This window comes from Panthera pardus, unplaced genomic scaffold, assembly GCF_024362965.1.
Source record: "Panthera pardus isolate Hobbes unplaced genomic scaffold, ASM2436296v1 HiC_scaffold_3, whole genome shotgun sequence".
NCBI lineage: Eukaryota > Metazoa > Chordata > Mammalia > Carnivora > Felidae > Panthera > Panthera pardus.
In genome coordinates, this window is record NW_026526876.1 from 54,367,540 (window position 1) to 54,374,374 (window position 6,835).

Genomic DNA, 6,835 nt, shown 5'->3' on the forward strand with positions numbered 1-6,835 from the left:
TAGGACCCATTGCTTCCTTTTGGGGAACTGCTCTCCTGCCATCTCAGATCCCCGTGTTGGGGAGGGGGCGGGCGCTGACTCTACCCACGTGACCCAGGTAAAGTAAGGCACACTGATTGGTTTGGAGATGGGCTCGTGACTCAGTATGAGCCAATGAGACTCAATCTCAGGACTTCCGCTGGAGCCATTCATTCAACACACCAAGTTAAGATGCTAGGGATCCATCAGTGAACAAAACAGGACTATAGGGAAATAGACACGCGAGTGGCTAAATGGCGGAATATCAGCCTGGAGGTCTGGCGTGTTGTTTGCTATCGCAAGGGATAAGGGTGCCTGAATATGAAGCTATCATACCAGAAGCAGAAGCAGGAGAGATGGAGACAATTCCCGACAATTAAGCTGCTGGATCCAGCTATGCCTTGATCCCACGTACCCCTGCCCTTGTCAGTTATATGGACCAATAAACCCCTCCTCCTCCCGTACTTTTTTCCCCCTCCCCTACTTTTGTTTTTAAGTGGTCAGCATTAATTTGTACATTTTTTTAACTTTTTTTTTTTTTTGAGCTAGTTTTTAAAAAAAATATTTATTTGTTCTGGGGGAGAACGCAAGCAGGGGAGGGGCAGAGAGAAGGGAACAATGGATCCTAAGAGGGCTCTGCGCTGACAGGCTGACAGCAGAAAAACCTATATGGGTCTCAAACTCATGAAACCCGAGATCATGACCTGAGCCTAAGTTGGACCTTCAACCGACTGAGCCACCTAGGTGCCTGGAGCTAGTTTTAGACTTAGAGAAAAGTTGCAAAAATAATACAGAGTTCCTGTATATCCTTTATCCAGCTTCCCCTAATATTAACATTTTACTTTATCATAGTACAATTAAAACCAAGAAATTGACATTGGTACATGATTAGTAAGACCACAGACCTTAGGGGTGCCTGGGTGGCTCAGTTGGTTGAGTGTCTGACTTCGGCTGGGGTCATGGTCTCCTGGCTCATGGGTTAGAGCCCCCAGTGGGGCTCTGTGCTGACAGCTCGGAGCCTGGAGCCTGCTTCAGATTCTGTGTCTTCTCTCTCTCTCTCCCTCTGCCCCTCCCCCACTTGCGCTCTGTCTCTCTCCCTCTCTCTCTCAAAAATAAATAAAAACATTTAAAAAGAAAAAGACCACAGACCTTATTTGAATTTCACCAATTTTTCCACCAGTGCCCAGTTCCAAGTTTTCTTTTCTTTTTTTTTTTAAGTTTATTTATTTACTTTGAGAAAGTGAGCAAGCTGGGGAGGGGCAGAGAGACGGAGAGAATTCCAAGCAGTCTCCACACTGCCAGCATAGGGCCCAATGTGGGGCTTGAACTCACAAACTGAGAGATCATGACCTGAGCCAAAATCTAGAGTCAGATGCTTAACCAACTAAGCCATCCAGGAGCCCCTGTTCCAGGTGTTCTATCCAAGATCCCATTGCATTTAGTTGCCTTTCCTTAGTCTCCTCAATCTGTGACATACTTTTATCCTTGTTTATTTATTTTTAAATGTTTATTTATTTATTTTGGAGAGAAAGAGTGAACACAAGTGGGGGAAAGGCAGAGAGGAGGAGACACAGAATCCAAAGCAGGCTCCAGACTCTGAGCTGTCAGCACAGAGCCCCACACAGGGCTTGAACTCACAAACCACAAGATCATGACTTGAGCCGAAGTCCAACACTCAGTCGACTGAGCCACCCAGGTGCCCCTGTGGCATGCTTTTTAAAGCCATTTTGAGTGTGGTTTTACTGGCTTGTTAGCCCCAAAAGTAAGAACAAATAATAAGTGTGGGGGTGGGGGTGGGGGGATAGGTGGACCACAGTCAATAAATTACACGAATAAAATATTTGTAGAGCTCTAGGGAGGGGGTAACCACTTCCAGCTGAGACCATAAAGGACTTTGACAGAAACAGTGATATCTGAGCTTGACTGTAGACCTGGGATGGCTTCCACATCTAGCCTGTCACACTCTTCCCAGGGAAGTTGGCATAAAGAAAAGATAAATGATTTACTCGAGGTTAAGTAAGGAGGTTGCAGTGAAGGAGTCGGGGCTGGAGCTAGACTTGAAGTCACATGTATTGATTCCTACTCAGTGTGTCCATATGGAGCAGGCAGGCATGGGGCCTGGGCTGCCCCATCACAGTTCCTTGCTCTAGTCTCTGGGGGATCAGATTTGAACTCAGGATGGGCTAGGACCAGACCTGTAGCGATTCCCATTCTGAGAAGTGTGGCCCAGGTGTCTGCTGGTCTATTGCCTTTTATGAGAAGGAAAGCGCAGCCCTAGATAAGCATTTACCCAGGACTCTGGGGTCCCGTGTTCAATTCGATAAAAAAGGAGAGAAGGAAAAGAGAGAGAAGGAATTGGCCTTAGGGTCCCCTCACAAACCTCTGAGGGAATCTCGGCTGACCCTAGCCCAGAGAGATGGACTGTGCAATGTTTGTGCCAGATAAGTCAGAGATTATGCATGCAAACCCCTCATTTTACACATGGAGGACTGAGGCCCAGGGCATCTCTATGACTGTCATCCCCTCCCTCCTGCCAGTTCGGCCCACACAGATTTGGGGTGGAAGAAGGTGAAGCATTTCCTCCCTATGGGTCACTAGAGTCAAGTCAGTGAGGTAGAGGACTCTCTCCTGCAATCCAGGAGTTTGGGTTCCTGCTCACCTCTCCAACCTGCTGGGAACTCTGAAAAGGAGAAGGGAAATAGGAATGCCCAGCCGAGTGGGTGTATCCATCATCACACTAATTAGGGAGGTGGGAGGCTTTAGGCAAGCTCATTATGCAGTCTAGGTCTCAGTCTTGATAAACCTCCCTTCATACTTAACATCTTTACTCAGGAGTGTCACCCAGGCAGCCCTGAGGATGGGGACTATGTAACAGAAGCCTGCTAGGGAAAGGGGCAGGGGATCCGTGGAAGCTAAGTTGCACGTTCTTTGGCTGCTGAGACTGGTTAGTGATTAGGCCCATGGACACGTTGGTCACTAGCACCCATGCTGACCAGTAGGCACTCAGCTCCTGACCATGGAGAGGACGGTAGAGGAAGGCTAGGGCGTGGTACAGGCTGATACATCTCCAAGCCTCAGCCTGGGTCTCAGCCAGGTATTGTGGAAATGATCTGAAGCTCTGGATAAAAAAGTCAAAGCATACAGTTTGCAAAAGGGATGTCAGACATTACAAGGAAAACCCACATATTATTAACAATGATGGGGGGCGTCAAAGGTGAGCGCCTGGGTTGCTAGCGACATTCTGTCCTCAGCGTCCTGTGGAGCCCTCACAAAGGACTGCTTAGTGCTCTCTACACCCAACTCATTCATTCAACCAGCAAATGTGCATTGAGCACCTACGCTGCACCAGGCTTTGGGAAGATGCTGGAGATGCCTAGATAAATAAGGCATGGTCTTGCTTTTAAGAAGTCCCCCAGTCTATGGGGCGCCCGGGTGGCTCAGTCGGTTGAGTGTCCGACTTCAGCTCAGGTCACGATCTCGCGGTCCGTGAGTTCAAGCCCCGCGTCAGGCTCTGGGCAGATGGCTCAGAGCCTGGAGCCTGTTTCCGATTCTGTGTCTCCCTCTCTCTCTGCCCCTCCCCCGTTCATGCTCTGTCTCTCTCTGTCTCAAAAATAAATAAACGTTAAAAAAAAAAAATTTAAAAAAAAAAAAAAAAAAAAGAAGTCCCCCAGTCTAGCCGCTGGATGCCTCACCTGAGAGCCAGACATGCCAGCTTGGCCAAGACAGTCTTGGTTTATGCTGCTTATCCCAATGCCATTATCAATAGTGTCCACTTTCGCTCTCAAAAGTGTCCTGGTTTGGAGAATAAATTACATGGTCACCTTAACCACAACATAATGTATAGGCACTGGTGGAAACAGTTGTGGAAAGCGGTGGGAGTAGTTGCTATAAAGACCATGATGAAGAGGGGCGCCTGGTTGGTTCACTTGGTTAAGGAGCCGACTCTTGATTTCAGCTCAGGTCATGTTCTCACAGTTCTTGAGCTCAAGCCCTGCGTCGAGCCCTGCAGCGCCGTCAGCACGGAGCCCGTTTGCAGTTTGCAATTCTCTCTCTCCCTCTCGCTCTGCTCCTCCATCCCTCAAAATGAGTAAATATATATATTTTTAAAGACCATGATGAAGAGACATGGGTGGAGGCAACCTGAAAGCAAGAAACTACTTAATATGTTATTGGAGGTTAGACCACCAGACTACAGAGAAAATGGCCAGAAGATGATGCTTTTTTGTGTGTATCTGTTTTCCTCTCATCAGGCTTACTGCTCCCAGCATTAAAATTGAACTACGTTTCTGGTTATGAGTAATGTTACCAACATGGAAGGGGCTTCCACGTTCAGCTACACTGGACTAGGTACGGTTCTCCACATTCCTTGAACTTCATGGATACAAACAAAGTACCCATCAGCTGGGAGACTGGTTAAAAGAATATAATCGAGCCATAAAATGCAATGAGAAGGCTCTTTGTGTACTGATATAGAACAATCTCCAGAATGTATTGCTAAGTAAAAAAAATCAGTGTAAAGAATAGCAGGTACGGGGGCGCCTGGGTGGCTCAGTCTGTTGAGCGTCCTACTTCGGCTCAGGTCACGATCTCACAGTTTGTGAGTTCAGGCCCCACATCGGGCTCTGTGCTGACAGCTCACAGCCTGGAGCCTGCTTCGGATTCTGTGTCTTCCTCTCTCTCTGCCCCTCCCCTGCTCATGCGCGCGTGCGTGCTTTCTCTCTCTCTCTCTCTCTCTCTCTCTCTCTCTGTCAAAAATAAATAAACATTAAAAAAAATATATCAGGAACAGAGTGTTACCATTTGTGTAATTAAAGTGAAAAAATATGTACACACACTCACACTCCTATATACAAAGAATATAAAAGAACTGGGAACCTTGGTGGTCTGGGGAAGGAACCTAGGTGGTTTGGGGCAGGTGAGATTTTTACTGTATAACCTTTCGTACTTTTTGAAAAAATGTTTTATTTATTTTTGAGAGAGTGCAAACAGGGGAGGGACAGAGAGAGAGGATCTGAAGTGGGCTCTGCACAGACAGCAGTGAGCCCAATGTGGGGATCAAACTCACAAACCATGAGATCATAACCCAAGCCAAAGTCAGACACTCAACTGACTGAGCCACCCTGGTGCCTCTGTGCTTCTTGAAATTTGAACCATGTGAATATGTCACCTATTTACAATTCTAAATAAAATAAAAGTGGTGACAAAATAAATAACTGAGTGAATAAATTCCCAGAGTCCTTACTTCTGTGTCTGCCCAAATAATTCCTCTGACTTGCTTATTAAAATTCATCTTACCCTTTGAAACTCAGTTCAAAGCAGCCTCTTTCCAGAAGCCCTCCCTGACTGCCTTGCCTGCACAGTCAAAACAACCTTCTTTAAAGGCTTTTATTCTGCAATCTTGGACATGAAGCTGCTGTGTGCATCTCACTTCATCCACCAAATTGAAATTTCTCTTGGCAGTGACTGGCTCTGATTTTTTCTTTCTTTTTAATTTTTTAATATTTATTTATTTTTAATTTTTAAATTTATTTTTGAGAGAGGAGAGAGAGAGAGACAGACTGCAAACGGGGGGAGGGGCAGAGTGGGAGGTAGGATCTGAAGCAGGCTCCAGGCTCTGAGCTGTCAGCACAGAGCCCAATGTGGGGTTCACGCTAACTGCAATACCATGACCTGAGCCTAAGTTGGACGCTTAACTGACTGAGCCACACAGGTGCCCCAAAAGTTTATTTATTTTTGAGAGAGAGACAGAGATAGAGAGACAGAGTGTGAGTGGGGGAGGGGCAGAGAGAGAGAGGGAGACACAGAATCCAAAGCAGGCTCTACCTAGGCTCTGAGCTGTCAGCACAGAGCCCAGGAGGGGCTCGAACTCATGAACCATGAAATCATGATCTGATCCGAAGTCAGATGCTCAACCGATTGAGCGATCCAGGCACCCCTGGGTCTGATCATTTCTGATCTTCCTGAAGCACTGAGCTTTTTTGCAAGACTGAGTGAATCACAAGTGTTTTACACTACCTAAAGTGCTTTGATGACCACTATCTCCTCACAACAGTTAGGTGAGAGGCTAGACAGATGGGTGTTTTTATTTGACAAATGAAGCTCCTGAGCTTCATTTACTGGGGTGAAAGTCAAGTGCTATGCTCAAGGTTACAAAAACGGACAAGGTAGAGGTGGCAGGAGGCAGATTTCCAATCTAATCAAGTAGTAGGTTCATACACCTTCCTGACTGCTGGCCTTCCTTGTACACCCAGTAGTCAGGTTTTGCTTTTATTTCCAGGCTTCTTGTGCGATGGTTCAAATGTATCTGCCCCTGGTCTAGTTCAGCACCCCCTCATCCCCCACACATCAGCCAGAGCATTTCTCACCTCCCTTCCTCCTGCTTAAATGCTTAAAGACTTTCACTAGCTCCTCTCCCCAGCACCTGTACTCCAGGACAAAGTCCACTTTTCTTTGCAATTTTTACGAGGCCCTAGGACCCGCCCTAGCCGGCCTCGGCAGCTTCAGCTTCCCAATTCCCATCAGATCCTGGCAAATGTCAGGAATATGCCTTAAACACTTTCCAGGCCTGTGCACGAAAGAAAGAAAGTCCCCACTCTCTCCACCTGGAGAATGTCAGCTCACTGGCAAGAGCTGGTAAAATGTCACCTGGGTAGCATTCTCTGACCTCACTCCTCAGTCTCCACCAAAACCCAACACCTAAACTAATGAAAGACTGTAAACAGTGTCTAGCCTGTAGATTTAGCCTGACCCAGCTCTACTTCTTGCTCTCTGTGTGACCTTGGTCTCAGCTTCCTCCACTGCAAAATGGGTATAATGT